General features: G+C 46.6%; 38 non-coding genes across 38 annotated transcripts; all 38 read left to right on the top strand.

Annotated features, from left to right (window-relative positions):
• Positions 1–138: 138 nt before the first annotated feature.
• Positions 139–210, top strand: TRNAC-GCA (transfer RNA cysteine (anticodon GCA)). The gene has a single exon. It is a non-coding gene; the product is annotated as a tRNA-Cys (tRNA).
• Positions 211–398: 188 nt separating this feature from the next.
• TRNAC-GCA (transfer RNA cysteine (anticodon GCA)) lies at positions 399–469 on the top strand. Its single transcript has one exon. It is a non-coding gene; the product is annotated as a tRNA-Cys (tRNA).
• Positions 470–917: 448 nt separating this feature from the next.
• Positions 918–989, top strand: TRNAC-GCA (transfer RNA cysteine (anticodon GCA)). Its single transcript has one exon. It is a non-coding gene; the product is annotated as a tRNA-Cys (tRNA).
• Positions 990–1,177: 188 nt separating this feature from the next.
• Positions 1,178–1,249, top strand: TRNAC-GCA (transfer RNA cysteine (anticodon GCA)). Its single transcript has one exon. It is a non-coding gene; the product is annotated as a tRNA-Cys (tRNA).
• Positions 1,250–1,307: 58 nt separating this feature from the next.
• Positions 1,308–1,379, top strand: TRNAC-GCA (transfer RNA cysteine (anticodon GCA)). Its single transcript has one exon. It is a non-coding gene; the product is annotated as a tRNA-Cys (tRNA).
• A 318-nt stretch (positions 1,380–1,697) lies between these two features.
• On the top strand, positions 1,698–1,768 carry TRNAC-GCA (transfer RNA cysteine (anticodon GCA)). Its single transcript has one exon. It is a non-coding gene; the product is annotated as a tRNA-Cys (tRNA).
• A 448-nt stretch (positions 1,769–2,216) lies between these two features.
• TRNAC-GCA (transfer RNA cysteine (anticodon GCA)) lies at positions 2,217–2,288 on the top strand. Its single transcript has one exon. It is a non-coding gene; the product is annotated as a tRNA-Cys (tRNA).
• A 188-nt stretch (positions 2,289–2,476) lies between these two features.
• Positions 2,477–2,548, top strand: TRNAC-GCA (transfer RNA cysteine (anticodon GCA)). The gene has a single exon. It is a non-coding gene; the product is annotated as a tRNA-Cys (tRNA).
• A 58-nt stretch (positions 2,549–2,606) lies between these two features.
• On the top strand, positions 2,607–2,678 carry TRNAC-GCA (transfer RNA cysteine (anticodon GCA)). The gene has a single exon. It is a non-coding gene; the product is annotated as a tRNA-Cys (tRNA).
• A 578-nt stretch (positions 2,679–3,256) lies between these two features.
• Positions 3,257–3,328, top strand: TRNAC-GCA (transfer RNA cysteine (anticodon GCA)). Its single transcript has one exon. It is a non-coding gene; the product is annotated as a tRNA-Cys (tRNA).
• Positions 3,329–4,035: 707 nt separating this feature from the next.
• On the top strand, positions 4,036–4,107 carry TRNAC-GCA (transfer RNA cysteine (anticodon GCA)). Its single transcript has one exon. It is a non-coding gene; the product is annotated as a tRNA-Cys (tRNA).
• A 188-nt stretch (positions 4,108–4,295) lies between these two features.
• TRNAC-GCA (transfer RNA cysteine (anticodon GCA)) lies at positions 4,296–4,367 on the top strand. The gene has a single exon. It is a non-coding gene; the product is annotated as a tRNA-Cys (tRNA).
• Positions 4,368–4,425: 58 nt separating this feature from the next.
• Positions 4,426–4,497, top strand: TRNAC-GCA (transfer RNA cysteine (anticodon GCA)). Its single transcript has one exon. It is a non-coding gene; the product is annotated as a tRNA-Cys (tRNA).
• Positions 4,498–4,815: 318 nt separating this feature from the next.
• Positions 4,816–4,886, top strand: TRNAC-GCA (transfer RNA cysteine (anticodon GCA)). The gene has a single exon. It is a non-coding gene; the product is annotated as a tRNA-Cys (tRNA).
• Positions 4,887–5,334: 448 nt separating this feature from the next.
• Positions 5,335–5,406, top strand: TRNAC-GCA (transfer RNA cysteine (anticodon GCA)). Its single transcript has one exon. It is a non-coding gene; the product is annotated as a tRNA-Cys (tRNA).
• Positions 5,407–5,594: 188 nt separating this feature from the next.
• Positions 5,595–5,666, top strand: TRNAC-GCA (transfer RNA cysteine (anticodon GCA)). The gene has a single exon. It is a non-coding gene; the product is annotated as a tRNA-Cys (tRNA).
• Positions 5,667–5,724: 58 nt separating this feature from the next.
• Positions 5,725–5,796, top strand: TRNAC-GCA (transfer RNA cysteine (anticodon GCA)). The gene has a single exon. It is a non-coding gene; the product is annotated as a tRNA-Cys (tRNA).
• Positions 5,797–6,374: 578 nt separating this feature from the next.
• Positions 6,375–6,446, top strand: TRNAC-GCA (transfer RNA cysteine (anticodon GCA)). The gene has a single exon. It is a non-coding gene; the product is annotated as a tRNA-Cys (tRNA).
• A 188-nt stretch (positions 6,447–6,634) lies between these two features.
• On the top strand, positions 6,635–6,705 carry TRNAC-GCA (transfer RNA cysteine (anticodon GCA)). Its single transcript has one exon. It is a non-coding gene; the product is annotated as a tRNA-Cys (tRNA).
• A 1,487-nt stretch (positions 6,706–8,192) lies between these two features.
• TRNAC-GCA (transfer RNA cysteine (anticodon GCA)) lies at positions 8,193–8,264 on the top strand. The gene has a single exon. It is a non-coding gene; the product is annotated as a tRNA-Cys (tRNA).
• A 188-nt stretch (positions 8,265–8,452) lies between these two features.
• On the top strand, positions 8,453–8,524 carry TRNAC-GCA (transfer RNA cysteine (anticodon GCA)). The gene has a single exon. It is a non-coding gene; the product is annotated as a tRNA-Cys (tRNA).
• Positions 8,525–8,713: 189 nt separating this feature from the next.
• Positions 8,714–8,785, top strand: TRNAC-GCA (transfer RNA cysteine (anticodon GCA)). The gene has a single exon. It is a non-coding gene; the product is annotated as a tRNA-Cys (tRNA).
• A 188-nt stretch (positions 8,786–8,973) lies between these two features.
• Positions 8,974–9,044, top strand: TRNAC-GCA (transfer RNA cysteine (anticodon GCA)). Its single transcript has one exon. It is a non-coding gene; the product is annotated as a tRNA-Cys (tRNA).
• A 188-nt stretch (positions 9,045–9,232) lies between these two features.
• Positions 9,233–9,304, top strand: TRNAC-GCA (transfer RNA cysteine (anticodon GCA)). Its single transcript has one exon. It is a non-coding gene; the product is annotated as a tRNA-Cys (tRNA).
• Positions 9,305–9,362: 58 nt separating this feature from the next.
• Positions 9,363–9,434, top strand: TRNAC-GCA (transfer RNA cysteine (anticodon GCA)). Its single transcript has one exon. It is a non-coding gene; the product is annotated as a tRNA-Cys (tRNA).
• A 58-nt stretch (positions 9,435–9,492) lies between these two features.
• On the top strand, positions 9,493–9,564 carry TRNAC-GCA (transfer RNA cysteine (anticodon GCA)). Its single transcript has one exon. It is a non-coding gene; the product is annotated as a tRNA-Cys (tRNA).
• A 448-nt stretch (positions 9,565–10,012) lies between these two features.
• Positions 10,013–10,084, top strand: TRNAC-GCA (transfer RNA cysteine (anticodon GCA)). Its single transcript has one exon. It is a non-coding gene; the product is annotated as a tRNA-Cys (tRNA).
• A 58-nt stretch (positions 10,085–10,142) lies between these two features.
• Positions 10,143–10,214, top strand: TRNAC-GCA (transfer RNA cysteine (anticodon GCA)). The gene has a single exon. It is a non-coding gene; the product is annotated as a tRNA-Cys (tRNA).
• A 188-nt stretch (positions 10,215–10,402) lies between these two features.
• TRNAC-GCA (transfer RNA cysteine (anticodon GCA)) lies at positions 10,403–10,473 on the top strand. The gene has a single exon. It is a non-coding gene; the product is annotated as a tRNA-Cys (tRNA).
• A 58-nt stretch (positions 10,474–10,531) lies between these two features.
• Positions 10,532–10,603, top strand: TRNAC-GCA (transfer RNA cysteine (anticodon GCA)). Its single transcript has one exon. It is a non-coding gene; the product is annotated as a tRNA-Cys (tRNA).
• A 188-nt stretch (positions 10,604–10,791) lies between these two features.
• Positions 10,792–10,863, top strand: TRNAC-GCA (transfer RNA cysteine (anticodon GCA)). The gene has a single exon. It is a non-coding gene; the product is annotated as a tRNA-Cys (tRNA).
• A 1,617-nt stretch (positions 10,864–12,480) lies between these two features.
• TRNAC-GCA (transfer RNA cysteine (anticodon GCA)) lies at positions 12,481–12,551 on the top strand. Its single transcript has one exon. It is a non-coding gene; the product is annotated as a tRNA-Cys (tRNA).
• A 58-nt stretch (positions 12,552–12,609) lies between these two features.
• TRNAC-GCA (transfer RNA cysteine (anticodon GCA)) lies at positions 12,610–12,681 on the top strand. The gene has a single exon. It is a non-coding gene; the product is annotated as a tRNA-Cys (tRNA).
• Positions 12,682–14,817: 2,136 nt separating this feature from the next.
• TRNAC-GCA (transfer RNA cysteine (anticodon GCA)) lies at positions 14,818–14,889 on the top strand. Its single transcript has one exon. It is a non-coding gene; the product is annotated as a tRNA-Cys (tRNA).
• A 448-nt stretch (positions 14,890–15,337) lies between these two features.
• On the top strand, positions 15,338–15,408 carry TRNAC-GCA (transfer RNA cysteine (anticodon GCA)). The gene has a single exon. It is a non-coding gene; the product is annotated as a tRNA-Cys (tRNA).
• Positions 15,409–15,466: 58 nt separating this feature from the next.
• On the top strand, positions 15,467–15,538 carry TRNAC-GCA (transfer RNA cysteine (anticodon GCA)). The gene has a single exon. It is a non-coding gene; the product is annotated as a tRNA-Cys (tRNA).
• A 58-nt stretch (positions 15,539–15,596) lies between these two features.
• TRNAC-GCA (transfer RNA cysteine (anticodon GCA)) lies at positions 15,597–15,668 on the top strand. Its single transcript has one exon. It is a non-coding gene; the product is annotated as a tRNA-Cys (tRNA).
• Positions 15,669–15,726: 58 nt separating this feature from the next.
• On the top strand, positions 15,727–15,798 carry TRNAC-GCA (transfer RNA cysteine (anticodon GCA)). The gene has a single exon. It is a non-coding gene; the product is annotated as a tRNA-Cys (tRNA).
• The last annotated feature ends 88 nt before the right edge of the window (positions 15,799–15,886 follow it).

The raw sequence follows: 15,886 nt of genomic DNA, 5'->3' as shown, positions 1-15,886 counted from the left end.
CTGAAAAAGGGGGAATACCTCAGTGGTAGAGCATTCGACTGCAGATCGAGTGGTCCTTGGTTCAAACCCAAGTTCCCCCTGTAAAAGCACGGATCATTCCGGTTATTTTAGTTAAATCGACATTACGGCTATGAACAAGGGGGAATAGCTCAGTGGTAGAGCATTCGACTGCAGATCGAGAGGTCCTTGGTTCAAACCCGAGTTCTCCCTGTAACAGCACGGATCATTCCGTTTATTTTAGTTAAACCGACATTACGACCCTGAACAAGGGGAATAGCTCAGTGGTAGAGCATTCGACTGCAGATCGAGAGGTCCTTGGTTCAAAACCGAGTTCCCCCCTGTAGTAGCACGGATCAATCCGTTTATTTTAGTTCAATCGACATTACGGCTCTGAAAAAGGGGGAATAGCTCAGTGGTAGAGCATTCGACTGCAGATCGAGAGATCTTGGTTCAAACCCGAGTTTCCCCTGTAACAGCACGGATCATTCCGTTTATTTTAGTTAAATCGACTTTGGGGCCTTGAACAAGGGGGAATAGCTCAGTGGTAGAGCATTCGACTGCAGATCGAGAGGTCCTTGGGTCAAACCCGAGTTCCCCCTGTAACAGCACGGATCATTCCGTTTATTTTAGTTAAATCGACTTTGGGGCCTTGAACAAGGGGGAATAGCTCAGTGGTAGAGCATTCGACTGCAGATCGAGAGGTCATTGGTTCAAACCCGAGTTCCCCCTGTAACAGCACGGATCATTTCGTTTATTTTGGTTAAATCGACATTACGGTTTTGAACAAGGGGGACTAGCTCAGTGGTAGAGCATTCGACTGCAGATCGAGAGGTCCTTGGTTCAAACCCAAGTTCCCCCTGTAACAGCACGGATCATTCCGTTTATTTTAGTTAAATCGACTTTGGGGCCTTGAGCAAGGGGGAATAGCTCAGTGGTAGAGCATTCGACTGCAGATCGAGAGGTCCTTGGTTCAAACCCTAGTTCCCCCTGTAACAGCACGGATCATTCCGTTCATTTTAGTTAAATCGACATTACGGTTACGAATAAGGGGGAATAGCTAAGTGGTAGAGCATTCAACTGCAGATCGAGAGGTCCTTGGTTCAAACCCGAGTTCCCCCTGTAACAGCACGGATCATTCCGTTTATTTTAGTTAAATCGACATTACGGTTCTGAAACAGGGGGAATAGCTCAGTGGTAGAGCATTCGACTGCAGATCGAGAGGTCCTTGGTTCAAACCCAAGTTCCCCCTGTAACAGCACGGATCATTCCGTTTATTTTAGTTAAATCGACTTTGGGGCCTTGAACAAGGGGGAATAGCTCAGTGGTAGAGCATTCGACTGCAGATCGAGAGGTCCTTGGTTCAAACCCGAGTTCCCCCTGTAAAAGCACGGATCATTTCGTTTATTTTGGTTAAATCGACATTACGGTTTTGAACAAGGGGGACTAGCTCAGTGGTAGAGCATTCGACTGCAGATCGAGAGGTCCTTGGTTCAAACCCGAGTTCTCCCTGTAACAGCACGGATCATTCCGTTTATTTTAGTTAAACCGACATTACGACCCTGAACAAGGGGAATAGCTCAGTGGTAGAGCATTCGACTGCAGATCGAGAGGTCCTTGGTTCAAAACCGAGTTCCCCCCTGTAGTAGCACGGATCAATCCGTTTATTTTAGTTCAATCGACATTACGGCTCTGAAAAAGGGGGAATAGCTCAGTGGTAGAGCATTCGACTGCAGATCGAGAGATCTTGGTTCAAACCCGAGTTTCCCCTGTAACAGCACGGATCATTCCGTTTATTTTAGTTAAATCGACTTTGGGGCCTTGAACAAGGGGGAATAGCTCAGTGGTAGAGCATTCGACTGCAGATCGAGAGGTCCTTGGGTCAAACCCGAGTTCCCCCTGTAACAGCACGGATCATTCCGTTTATTTTAGTTAAATCGACTTTGGGGCCTTGAACAAGGGGGAATAGCTCAGTGGTAGAGCATTCGACTGCAGATCGAGAGGTCATTGGTTCAAACCCGAGTTCCCCCTGTAACAGCACGGATCATTTCGTTTATTTTGGTTAAATCGACATTACGGTTTTGAACAAGGGGGACTAGCTCAGTGGTAGAGCATTCGACTGCAGATCGAGAGGTCCTTGGTTCAAACCCAAGTTCCCCCTGTAACAGCACGGATCATTCCGTTTATTTTAGTTAAATCGACTTTGGGGCCTTGAGCAAGGGGGAATAGCTCAGTGGTAGAGCATTCGACTGCAGATCGAGAGGTCCTTGGTTCAAACCCTAGTTCCCCCTGTAACAGCACGGATCATTCCGTTCATTTTAGTTAAATCGACATTACGGTTACGAATAAGGGGGAATAGCTAAGTGGTAGAGCATTCAACTGCAGATCGAGAGGTCCTTGGTTCAAACCCGAGTTCCCCCTGTAACAGCACGGATCATTCCGTTTATTTTAGTTAAATCGACATTACGGTTCTGAAACAGGGGGAATAGCTCAGTGGTAGAGCATTCGACTGCAGATCGAGAGGTCCTTGGTTCAAACCCAAGTTCCCCCTGTAACAGCACGGATCATTCCGTTTATTTTAGTTAAATCGACTTTGGGGCCTTGAACAAGGGGGAATAGCTCAGTGGTAGAGCATTCGACTGCAGATCGAGAGGTCCTTGGTTCAAACCCGAGTTCCCCCTGTAAAAGCACGGATCATTTCGTTTATTTTGGTTAAATCGACATTACGGTTTTGAACAAGGGGGACTAGCTCAGTGGTAGAGCATTCGACTGCAGATCGAGAGGTCCTTGGTTCAAACCCAAGTTCCCCCTGTAAACGCACGGATCATTCCGTTTATTTTAGTTAAATCGACATTACGGCTATGAACATGGGGGAATAGCTCAGTGGTAGAGCATTCGACTGCAGATCGAGAGGTCCTTGGTTCAAACCCGAATTCCCCCTGTAACAGCACGGATCATTCCGTTTATTTTAGTTAAACCGACATTACGACCTTGAACAAGGGGAATAGCTCAGTGGTAGAGCATTCGACTGCAGATCGAGAGGTCCTTGGTTCAAACCCGAGTTCCCCCCTGTAGTAGCACGGATCATTCCGTTTATTTTAGTTCAATCGACATTACGGCTCTGAAAAAGGGGGAATACCTCAGTGGTAGAGCATTCGACTGCAGATCGAGAGGTCCTTGGTTCAAACCCAAGTTCCCCCTGTAAAAGCACGGATCATTCCGGTTATTTTAGTTAAATCGACATTACGGCTATGAACAAGGGGGAATAGCTCAGTGGTAGAGCATTCGACTGCAGATCGAGAGGTCCTTGGTTCAAACCCGAGTTCTCCCTGTAACAGCACGGATCATTCCGTTTATTTTAGTTAAACCGACATTACGACCCTGAACAAGGGGAATAGCTCAGTGGTAGAGCATTCGACTGCAGATCGAGAGGTCCTTGGTTCAAAACCGAGTTCCCCCCTGTAGTAGCACGGATCAATCCGTTTATTTTAGTTCAATCGACATTACGGCTCTGAAAAAGGGGGAATAGCTCAGTGGTAGAGCATTCGACTGCAGATCGAGAGATCTTGGTTCAAACCCGAACTTCCCCTGTAACAGCACGGATCATTCCGTTTATTTTAGTTAAATCGACTTTGGGGCCTTGAACAAGGGGGAATAGCTCAGTGGTAGAGCATTCGACTGCAGATCGAGAGGTCCTTGGGTCAAACCCGAGTTCCCCCTGTAACAGCACGGATCATTCCGTTTATTTTAGTTAAATCGACTTTGGGGCCTTGAACAAGGGGGAATAGCTCAGTGGTAGAGCATTCGACTGCAGATCGAGAGGTCATTGGTTCAAACCCGAGTTCCCCCTGTAACAGCACGGATCATTTCGTTTATTTTGGTTAAATCGACATTACGGTTTTGAACAAGGGGGACTAGCTCAGTGGTAGAGCATTCGACTGCAGATCGAGAGGTCCTTGGTTCAAACCCAAGTTCCCCCTGTAACAGCACGGATCATTCCGTTTATTTTAGTTAAATCGACTTTGGGGCCTTGAGCAAGGGGGAATAGCTCAGTGGTAGAGCATTCGACTGCAGATCGAGAGGTCCTTGGTTCAAACCCTAGTTCCCCCTGTAACAGCACGGATCATTCCGTTCATTTTAGTTAAATCGACATTACGGTTACGAATAAGGGGGAATAGCTAAGTGGTAGAGCATTCAACTGCAGATCGAGAGGTCCTTGGTTCAAACCCGAGTTCCCCCTGTAACAGCACGGATCATTCCGTTTATTTTAGTTAAATCGACATTACGGTTCTGAAACAGGGGGAATAGCTCAGTGGTAGAGCATTCGACTGCAGATCGAGAGGTCCTTGGTTCAAACCCAAGTTCCCCCTGTAACAGCACGGATCATTCCGTTTATTTTAGTTAAATCGACTTTGGGGCCTTGAACAAGGGGGAATAGCTCAGTGGTAGAGCATTCGACTGCAGATCGAGAGGTCCTTGGTTCAAACCCGAGTTCCCCCTGTAAAAGCACGGATCATTTCGTTTATTTTGGTTAAATCGACATTACGGTTTTGAACAAGGGGGACTAGCTCAGTGGTAGAGCATTCGACTGCAGATCGAGAGGTCCTTGGTTCAAACCCGAGTTCTCCCTGTAACAGCACGGATCATTCCGTTTATTTTAGTTAAACCGACATTACGACCCTGAACAAGGGGAATAGCTCAGTGGTAGAGCATTCGACTGCAGATCGAGAGGTCCTTGGTTCAAAACCGAGTTCCCCCCTGTAGTAGCACGGATCAATCCGTTTATTTTAGTTCAATCGACATTACGGCTCTGAAAAAGGGGGAATAGCTCAGTGGTAGAGCATTCGACTGCAGATCGAGAGATCTTGGTTCAAACCCGAGTTTCCCCTGTAACAGCACGGATCATTCCGTTTATTTTAGTTAAATCGACTTTGGGGCCTTGAACAAGGGGGAATAGCTCAGTGGTAGAGCATTCGACTGCAGATCGAGAGGTCCTTGGGTCAAACCCGAGTTCCCCCTGTAACAGCACGGATCATTCCGTTTATTTTAGTTAAATCGACTTTGGGGCCTTGAACAAGGGGGAATAGCTCAGTGGTAGAGCATTCGACTGCAGATCGAGAGGTCATTGGTTCAAACCCGAGTTCCCCCTGTAACAGCACGGATCATTTCGTTTATTTTGGTTAAATCGACATTACGGTTTTGAACAAGGGGGACTAGCTCAGTGGTAGAGCATTCGACTGCAGATCGAGAGGTCCTTGGTTCAAACCCAAGTTCCCCCTGTAACAGCACGGATCATTCCGTTTATTTTAGTTAAATCGACTTTGGGGCCTTGAGCAAGGGGGAATAGCTCAGTGGTAGAGCATTCGACTGCAGATCGAGAGGTCCTTGGTTCAAACCCTAGTTCCCCCTGTAACAGCACGGATCATTCCGTTCATTTTAGTTAAATCGACATTACGGTTACGAATAAGGGGGAATAGCTAAGTGGTAGAGCATTCAACTGCAGATCGAGAGGTCCTTGGTTCAAACCCGAGTTCCCCCTGTAACAGCACGGATCATTCCGTTTATTTTAGTTAAATCGACATTACGGTTCTGAAACAGGGGGAATAGCTCAGTGGTAGAGCATTCGACTGCAGATCGAGAGGTCCTTGGTTCAAACCCAAGTTCCCCCTGTAACAGCACGGATCATTCCGTTTATTTTAGTTAAATCGACTTTGGGGCCTTGAACAAGGGGGAATAGCTCAGTGGTAGAGCATTCGACTGCAGATCGAGAGGTCCTTGGTTCAAACCCGAGTTCCCCCTGTAAAAGCACGGATCATTTCGTTTATTTTGGTTAAATCGACATTACGGTTTTGAACAAGGGGGACTAGCTCAGTGGTAGAGCATTCGACTGCAGATCGAGAGGTCCTTGGTTCAAACCCAAGTTCCCCCTGTAAACGCACGGATCATTCCGTTTATTTTAGTTAAATCGACATTACGGCTATGAACATGGGGGAATAGCTCAGTGGTAGAGCATTCGACTGCAGATCGAGAGGTCCTTGGTTCAAACCCGAATTCCCCCTGTAACAGCACGGATCATTCCGTTTATTTTAGTTAAACCGACATTACGACCTTGAACAAGGGGAATAGCTCAGTGGTAGAGCATTCGACTGCAGATCGAGAGGTCCTTGGTTCAAACCCGAGTTCCCCCCTGTAGTAGCACGGATCATTCCGTTTATTTTAGTTCAATCGACATTACGGCTCTGAAAAAGGGGGAATACCTCAGTGGTAGAGCATTCGACTGCAGATCGAGAGGTCCTTGGTTCAAACCCAAGTTCCCCCTGTAAAAGCACGGATCATTCCGGTTATTTTAGTTAAATCGACATTACGGCTATGAACAAGGGGGAATAGCTCAGTGGTAGAGCATTCGACTGCAGATCGAGAGGTCCTTGGTTCAAACCCGAGTTCTCCCTGTAACAGCACGGATCATTCCGTTTATTTTAGTTAAACCGACATTACGACCCTGAACAAGGGGAATAGCTCAGTGGTAGAGCATTCGACTGCAGATCGAGAGGTCCTTGGTTCAAAACCGAGTTCCCCCCTGTAGTAGCACGGATCAATCCGTTTATTTTAGTTCAATCGACATTACGGCTCTGAAAAAGGGGGAATAGCTCAGTGGTAGAGCATTCGACTGCAGATCGAGAGATCTTGGTTCAAACCCGAGTTTCCCCTGTAACAGCACGGATCATTCCGTTTATTTTAGTTAAATCGACTTTGGGGCCTTGAACAAGGGGGAATAGCTCAGTGGTAGAGCTTTCGACTGCAGATCGAGAGGTCCTTGGGTCAAACCCGAGTTCCCCCTGTAACAGCACGGATCATTCCGGTTATTTTAGTTAAATCGACTTTGGGGCCTTGAACAAGGGGGAATAGCTCAGTGGTAGAGCATTCGACTGCAGATCGAGATGTCATTGGTTCAAACCCGAGTTCCCCCTGTAACAGCACGGATCATTTCGTTTATTTTGGTTAAATCGACATTACGGTTTTGAACAAGGGGGACTAGCTCAGTGGTAGAGCATTCGACTGCAGATCGAGAGGTCCTTGGTTCAAACCCAAGTTCCCCCTGTAAACGCACGGATCATTCCGTTTATTTTAGTTAAATCGACATTACGGCTCTGAAAAAGGGGGAATAGCTCACTGGTAGAGCATTCGACTGCAGATCGAGAGATCTTGGTTCAAACGCGAGTTCCCCCTGTAACAGCACGGATCATTCCGTTTATTTTAGTTAAATCGACATTACGGTTACGAATAAGGGGGAATAGCTAAGTGGTAGAGCATTCGACTGCAGATCGAGAAGTCCTTGGTTCAAACCCGAGTTCCCCCTGTAACAGCACGGATCATTCCGTTTATTTTAGTTAAATCGACATTACGGTTCTGAAAAAGGGGGAATAGCTCACTGGTAGAGCATTCGACTGCAGATCGAGAGGTCCTTGGTTCAAACCCGAGTTCCCCCTGTAACAGCACGGATCATTTCGTTTATTTTGGTTAAATCGACATTACGGTTTTGAACAAGGGGGACTAGCTCAGTGGTAGAGCATTCGACTGCAGATCGAGAGGTCCTTGGTTCAAACCCAAGTTCCCCCTGTAAACGCACGGATCATTCCGTTTATTTTAGTTAAATCGACATTACGGCTATGAACATGGGGGAATAGCTCAGTGGTAGAGCATTCGACTGCAGATCGAGAGGTCCTTGGTTCAAACCCGAATTCCCCCTGTAACAGCACGGATCATTCCGTTTATTTTAGTTAAATCGACATTACGGCTATGAACATGGGGGAATAGCTCAGTGGTAGAGCATTCGACTGCAGATCGAGAGGTCCTTGGTTCAAACCCGAATTCCCCCTGTAACAGCACGGATCATTCCGTTTATTTTAGTTAAACCGACATTACGACCTTGAACAAGGGGAATAGCTCAGTGGTAGAGCATTCGACTGCAGATCGAGAGGTCCTTGGTTCAAACCCGAGTTCCCCCCTGTAGTAGCACGGATCATTCCGTTTATTTTAGTTCAATCGACATTACGGCTCTGAAAAAGGGGGAATACCTCAGTGGTAGAGCATTCGACTGCAGATCGAGAGGTCCTTGGTTCAAACCCAAGTTCCCCCTGTAAAAGCACGGATCATTCCGGTTATTTTAGTTAAATCGACATTACGGCTATGAACAAGGGGGAATAGCTCAGTGGTAGAGCATTCGACTGCAGATCGAGAGGTCCTTGGTTCAAACCCGAGTTCTCCCTGTAACAGCACGGATCATTCCGTTTATTTTAGTTAAACCGACATTACGACCCTGAACAAGGGGAATAGCTCAGTGGTAGAGCATTCGACTGCAGATCGAGAGGTCCTTGGTTCAAAACCGAGTTCCCCCCTGTAGTAGCACGGATCAATCCGTTTATTTTAGTTCAATCGACATTACGGCTCTGAAAAAGGGGGAATAGCTCAGTGGTAGAGCATTCGACTGCAGATCGAGAGGTCCTTGGTTCAAACCCGAGTTCCCCCCTGTAGTAGCACGGATCATTCCGTTTATTTTAGTTCAATCGACATTACGGCTCTGAAAAAGGGGGAATACCTCAGTGGTAGAGCATTCGACTGCAGATCGAGAGGTCCTTGGTTCAAACCCAAGTTCCCCCTGTAAAAGCACGGATCATTCCGGTTATTTTAGTTAAATCGACATTACGGCTATGAACAAGGGGGAATAGCTCAGTGGTAGAGCATTCGACTGCAGATCGAGAGGTCCTTGGTTCAAACCCGAGTTCTCCCTGTAACAGCACGGATCATTCCGTTTATTTTAGTTAAACCGACATTACGACCCTGAACAAGGGGAATAGCTCAGTGGTAGAGCATTCGACTGCAGATCGAGAGGTCCTTGGTTCAAAACCGAGTTCCCCCCTGTAGTAGCACGGATCAATCCGTTTATTTTAGTTCAATCGACATTACGGCTCTGAAAAAGGGGGAATAGCTCAGTGGTAGAGCATTCGACTGCAGATCGAGAGATCTTGGTTCAAACCCGAGTTTCCCCTGTAACAGCACGGATCATTCCGTTTATTTTAGTTAAATCGACTTTGGGGCCTTGAACAAGGGGGAATAGCTCAGTGGTAGAGCTTTCGACTGCAGATCGAGAGGTCCTTTGGTCAAACCCGAGTTCCCCCTGTAACAGCACGGATCATTCCGTTTATTTTAGTTAAATCGACTTTGGGGCCTTGAACAAGGGGGAATAGCTCAGTGGTAGAGCATTCGACTGCAGATCGAGAAGTCCTTGGTTCAAACCCGAGTTCCCCCTGTAACAGCACGGATCATTCCGTTTATTTTAGTTAAATCGACATTACGGTTCTGAAAAAGGGGGAATAGCTCAGTGGTAGAGCGTTCGACTGCAGATCGAGAGGTCCTTGGTTCAAACCCAAGTTCCCCCTGTAACAGCACGGATCATTCCGTTTATTTTAGTTAAATCGACTTTGGGGCCTTGAACAAGGGGGAATAGCTCAGTGGTAGAGCATTCGACTGCAGATCGAGAGGTCCTTGGTTCAAACCCGAGTTCCCCCTGTAACAGCACGGATCATTTCGTTTATTTTGGTTAAATCGACATTACGGTTTTGAACAAGGGGGACTAGCTCAGTGGTAGAGCATTCGACTGCAGATCGAGAGGTCCTTGGTTCAAACCCAAGTTCCCCCTGTAAACGCACGGATCATTCCGTTTATTTTAGTTAAATCGACATTACGGCTATGAACATGGGGGAATAGCTCAGTGGTAGAGCATTCGACTGCAGATCGAGAGGTCCTTGGTTCAAACCCGAATTCCCCCTGTAACAGCACGGATCATTCCGTTTATTTTAGTTAAACCGACATTACGACCTTGAACAAGGGGAATAGCTCAGTGGTAGAGCATTCGACTGCAGATCGAGAGGTCCTTGGTTCAAACCCGAGTTCCCCCCTGTAGTAGCACGGATCATTCCGTTTATTTTAGTTCAATCGACATTACGGCTCTGAAAAAGGGGGAATAGCTCAGTGGTAGAGCATTCGACTGCAGATCGAGAGGTCCTTGGTTCAAACCCAAGTTCCCCCTGTAAAAGCACGGATCATTCCGGTTATTTTAGTTAAATCGACATTACGGCTATGAACAAGGGGGAATAGCTCAGTGGTAGAGCATTCGATTGCAGATCGAGAGGTCCTTGGTTCAAACCCGAGTTCTCCCTGTAACAGCACGGATCATTCCGTTTATTTTAGTTAAACCGACATTACGACCTTGAACAAGGGGAATAGCTCAGTGGTAGAGCATTCGACTGCAGATCGAGAGGTCCTTGGTTCAAACAAGAGTTCCCCCCTGTAGTAGCACGGATCATTCCGTTTATTTTAGTTCAATCGACATTACGGCTCTGAAAAAGGGGGAATAGCTCAGTGGTAGAGCATTCGACTGCAGATCGAGAGATCTTGGTTCAAACCCGAGTTCCCCCTGTAACAGCACGGATCATTCCGTTTATTTTAGTTAAATCGACTTTGGGGCCTTGAACAAGGGGGAATAGCTCAGTGGTAGAGCATTCGACTGCAGATCGAGAGATCCTTGGTTCAAGCCCGAGTTCTCCCTGTAACAGCACGTTTCATTCCGTTTATTTTAGTTAAATCGACATAACGGCCTTGAACAAGGGGGAATAGCTCAGTTGTAGAGCATTCGACTGCAAATCGAGAGGTCCTTGGTTCAAACCCGAGTTCCCCCTGTAACAGCACGGATCATTCCGTTTATTTTTGTTTAATCGACATTACGGTTCAGAAAAAGGGGGAATAGCTCAGTGGTAGAGCATTCGACTGCAGATCGAGAGGTCCTTGGTTCAAACCCAAGTTCCCCCTGTAACAGCACGGATCATTCCGTTTATTTTAGTTAAATCGACTTTGGGGCTTTGAACAAGGGGGAATAGCTCAGTGGTAGAGCATTCGACTGCAGATCGAGAGGTCCTTGGGTCAAACCCGAGTTCCCCCTGTAACAGCACGGATCATTTCGTTTATTTTGGTTAAATCGACATTATGGTTTTGAACAAGGGGGACTAGCTCAGTGGTAGAGCATTCGACTGCAGATCGAGAGGTCCTTCGTTCAAACCCGAGTTCCCCCTGTAACAACACGGATCATTCCGTTTATTTTAGTTAAATCGACATTACGGCTGTGAACAAGGGGGAATAACTCAGTGGAAGAGCATTCGACTGCAGATCGAGAGGTCCTTGGTTCAAACCCAAGTTCCCAATGTAAAAGCACGGATCATTCCGTTTATTTTAGTTAAATCGACATAACGGCCTTGAACAAGGGGGAATAGCTCAGTGGTTGAGCATTCGACTGCAGATCGAGAGGTCTTTCGTTCAAACGCGAGTTCCCCATGTAACAGCACGGATCATTCCGTTTATTTTAGTTAAATCGACATTACGGCTCTGAACAAAAGGGATTAGCTAAGTGGTAGAGCATTCGACTGCAGATCGAGAGGGCCTTGGTTCAAGCCCGAGTTCTCCCTGTAACAGCACGGTTAATTCCGTTTATTTTAGTTAAATCGACATAACGGCCTTGAACAAGGGGGAATAGCTCAGTGGTAGAGCATTCGACTGCAGATCGAGAGGTCCTTCGTTGAAACGCGAGTTCCCCCTGTAACAGCACGGATCATTCCTTTTATTTAAGTTAAATCGACATTACGGTTACGAATAAGGGGGAATAGCTAAGTGGTAGAGCATTCGACTGCAGATCGAGAAGTCCTTGGTTCAAACCCGAGTTCCCCCTGTAACAGCACGGATCATTCCTTTTATTTAAGTTAAATCGACATTACGGTTACGAATAAGGGGGAATAGCTAAGTGGAGGAGCATTCGACTGCAGATCGAGAAGTCCTTGGTTCAAACCCGAGTTCCCCCTGTAACAGCACGGATCATTCCGTTTATTTTAGTTAAACGACATTACGGTTCTGAAAAAGGGGGAATAGCTCAGTGGTAGAGCGTTCGACTGCAGATCGAGAGGTACTTGGTTCAAACCCATGTTCCCCTTGTAAACACACGGATCATTCCGTTTATTTTAGTTAAATCGACATTACGGTTCTGAAAAAGAGGGAATAGCTCAGTGGTAGAGCGTTCGACTGCAGATCGAGAGGTCCTTGGTTCAAACCCAAGTTCCCCCTGTAGCAGCACGGATCATTCCGTTCATTTTAGTTAAATCGACTTTGGGGCCTTGAACAAGGGGAATAGCTCAGTGGTAGAGCATTCGACTGCAGATCGAGAGGTCCTTGGTTCAAACCCGAGTTCCCCCCTGTAGTAGCACGGATCATTCCGTTTATTTTAGTTCAATCGACATTACGGCTCTGAAAAAGGGGGAATAGCTCAGTGGTAGAGCATTCAACTGCAGATCGAGAGATCTTGGTTCAAACAAGAGTTCCCCCCTGTAGTAGCACGGATCATTCCGTTTATTTTAGTTCAATCGACATTACGGCTCTGAAAAAGGGGGAATAGCTCAGTGGTAGAGCATTCGACTGCAGATCGAGAGATCTTGGTTCAAACCCGAGTTCCCCCTGTAACAGCACGGATCATTCCGTTTATTTTAGTTAAATCGACTTTGGGGCCTTGAACAAGGGGGAATAGCTCAGTGGTAGAGCATTCGACTGCAGATCGAGAGATCCTTGGTTCAAGCCCGAGTTCTCCCTGTAACAGCACGTTTCATTCCGTTTATTTTAGTTAAATCGACATAACGGCCTTGAACAAGGGGGAATAGCTCAGTTGTAGAGCATTCGACTGCAAATCGAGAGGTCCTTGGTTCAAACCCGAGTTCCCCCTGTAACAGCACGGATCATTCCGTTTATTTTTGTTTAATCGACATTACGGTTCAGAAAAAGGGGGAATAGCTCAGTGGTAGAGCATTCGACTGCAGATCGAGAGGTCCTTGGTTCAAACCCAAGATCCCCCTGTAACAGCACGGATCATTCCGTTTATTTTAGTTAAATCGACTTTGGGGCTTTGAACAAGGGGGAATAGCTCAGTGGTAGAGCATTCGACTGCAGATCGAGAGGTCCTTGGGTCAAACCCGAGTTCCCCCTGTAACAGCACGGATCATTTCGTTTATTTTGGTTAAATCGACATTATGGTTTTGAACAAGGGGGACTAGCTCAGTGGTAGAGCATTCGACTGCAGATCGAGAGGTCCTTCGTTCAAACCCGAGTTCCCCCTGTAACAACACGGATCATTCCGTTTATTTTAGTTAAATCGACATTACGGCTGTGAACAAGGGGGAATAGCTCAGTGGAAGAGCATTCGACTGCAGATCGAGAGGTCCTTGGTTCAAACCCAAGTTCCCAATGTAAAAGCACGGATCATTCCGTTTATTTTAGTTAAATCGACATAACGGCCTTGAACAAGGGGGAATAGCTCAGTGGTCGAGCATTCGACTGCAGATCGAGAGGTCTTTCGTTCAAACGCGAGTTCCCCATGTAACAGCACGGATCATTCCGTTTATTTTAGTTAAATCGACATTACGGCTCTGAACAAAAGGGAATAGCTAAGTGGTAGAGCATTCGACTGCAGATCGAGAGGGCCTTGGTTCAAGCCCGAGTTCTCCCTGTAACAGCACGGTTAATTCCGTTTATTTTAGTTAAATCGACATAACGGCCTTGAACAAGGGGGAATAGCTCAGTGGTAGAGCATTCGACTGCAGATCGAGAGGTCCTTCGTTGAAACGCGAGTTCCCCCTGTAACAGCACGGATCATTCCTTTTATTTAAGTTAAATCGACATTACGGTTACGAATAAGGGGGAATAGCTAAGTGGTAGAGCATTCGACTGCAGATCGAGAAGTCCTTGGTTCAAACCCGAGTTCCCCCTGTAACAGCACGGATCATTCCTTTTATTTAAGTTAAATCGACATTACGGTTACGAATAAGGGGGAATAGCTAAGTGGAGGAGCATTCGACTGCAGATCGAGAAGTCCTTGGTTCAAACCCGAGTTCCCCCTGTAACAGCACGGATCATTCCGTTTATTTTAGTTAAACGACATTACGGTTCTGAAAAAGGGGGAATAGCTCAGTGGTAGAGCGTTCGACTGCAGATCGAGAGGTACTTGGTTCAAACCCATGTTCCCCTTGTAAACACACGGATCATTCCGTTTATTTTAGTTAAATCGACATTACGGTTCTGAAAAAGAGGGAATAGCTCAGTGGTAGAGCGTTCGACTGCAGATCGAGAGGTCCTTGGTTCAAACCCAAGTTCCCCCTGTAGCAGCACGGATCATTCCGTTCATTTTAGTTAAATCGACTTTGGGGCCTTGAACAAGGGGAATAGCTCAGTGGTAGAGCATTCGACTGCAGATCGAGAGGTCCTTGGTTCAAACCCGAGTTCCCCCCTGTAGTAGCACGGATCATTCCGTTTATTTTAGTTCAATCGACATTACGGCTCTGAAAAAGGGGGAATAGCTCAGTGGTAGAGCATTCAACTGCAGATCGAGAGATCTTGGTTCAAACCCGAGTTCCCCCTGTAACAGCACGGATCATTCCGTTTATTTTAGTTAAATCGACTTTGGGGACTTGAACAAGGGGGAATAGCTCAGTGGATGAGCATTCGACTGCAGATCGAGAGATCCTTGGTTCAAGCCCGAGTTCTCCCTGTAACAGCACGTTTCATTCCGTTTATTTTAGTTAAATCGACATAACGGCCTTGAACAAGGGGGAATAGCTCAGTGGTAGAGCATTCCACTGCAAATCGAGAGGTCCTTGGTTCAAACCCGAGTTCCCCCTGTAACAGCACGGATCATTCCGTTTATTTTTGTTAAATCGACATTACGGTTCTGAAAAAGGGGGAATAGCTCAGTGGTAGAGCATTCGACTGCAGATCGAGAGGTCCTTGGTTCAAACCCAAGTTCCCCCTGTATCAGCACGGATCATTCCGTTTATTTTAGTTAAATCGACTTTGGGGCCTTGAACAAGGGGGAATAGCTCAGTGGTAGAGCATTCGACTGCAGATCGAGAGGTCCTTGGGTCAAACCCGAGTTCCCCCTGTAACAGCACGGATCATTTAGTTTATTTTGGTTAAATCGACATTACGGTTTTGAACAAGGGGGACTAGCTCAGTGGTAGAGCATTCGACTGCAGACCGAGAGGTCCTTGGTTCAAACCCAAGTTCCCAATGTAAAAGCACGGATCATTCCGTATATTTTAGTTAAATCGACATTACGACCTTGAACAAGGGGAATAGCTCAGTGGTAGAGCATTCGACTGCAGATCGAGAGGTCCTTGGTTCAAACCCGAGTTCCCCCCTGTAGTAGCACGGATCATTCCGTTTATTTTAGTTCAATCGACATTACGGCTATGAAAAAGGGGGAATAGCTCAGTGGTAGAGCATTCGACTGCAGATCGAGAGATCTTGGTTCAAACCCGAGTTCCCCCTGTAACAGCACGGATCATTCCGTTTATTTTAGTTAAATCGACTTTGGGGCCTTGAACAAGGGGGAATAGCTCAGTGGTAGAGCATTCGACTGCAGATCGAGAGATCCTTGGTTCAAGCCCGAGTTCTCCCTGTAACAGCACGTTTCATTCCGTTTATTTTAGTTAAATCGACATAACGGCCTTGAACAAGGGGGAATAGCTCAGTGGTAGAGCATTCGACTGCAAATCGAGAGGTCCTTGGTTCAAACCCGAGTTCCCTCTGTAACAGCACGGATCATTCCGTTTATTTTTGTTAAATCGACATTACGGTTCTGAAAAAGGGGGAATAGCTCAGTGGTAGAGCATTCGACTGCAGATCGAGAGGTCCTTGGTTCAAACCCAAGTTCCCCCTGTAACAGCACGGATCATTCCGTTTATTTTAGTTAAATCGACTTTGGGGCCTTGAACAAGGGGGAATAGCTCAGTGGTAGAGCATTCGA

Source organism: Phalangium opilio, unplaced genomic scaffold, assembly GCF_054372755.1.
Source record: "Phalangium opilio isolate 3A_F unplaced genomic scaffold, DU_Popi_V2 ptg000230l_1, whole genome shotgun sequence".
NCBI lineage: Eukaryota > Metazoa > Arthropoda > Arachnida > Opiliones > Phalangiidae > Phalangium > Phalangium opilio.
The sequence above is the reverse complement of the archived record's forward strand: the minus strand, read 5'-3'. Positions and strand labels throughout refer to the sequence as shown.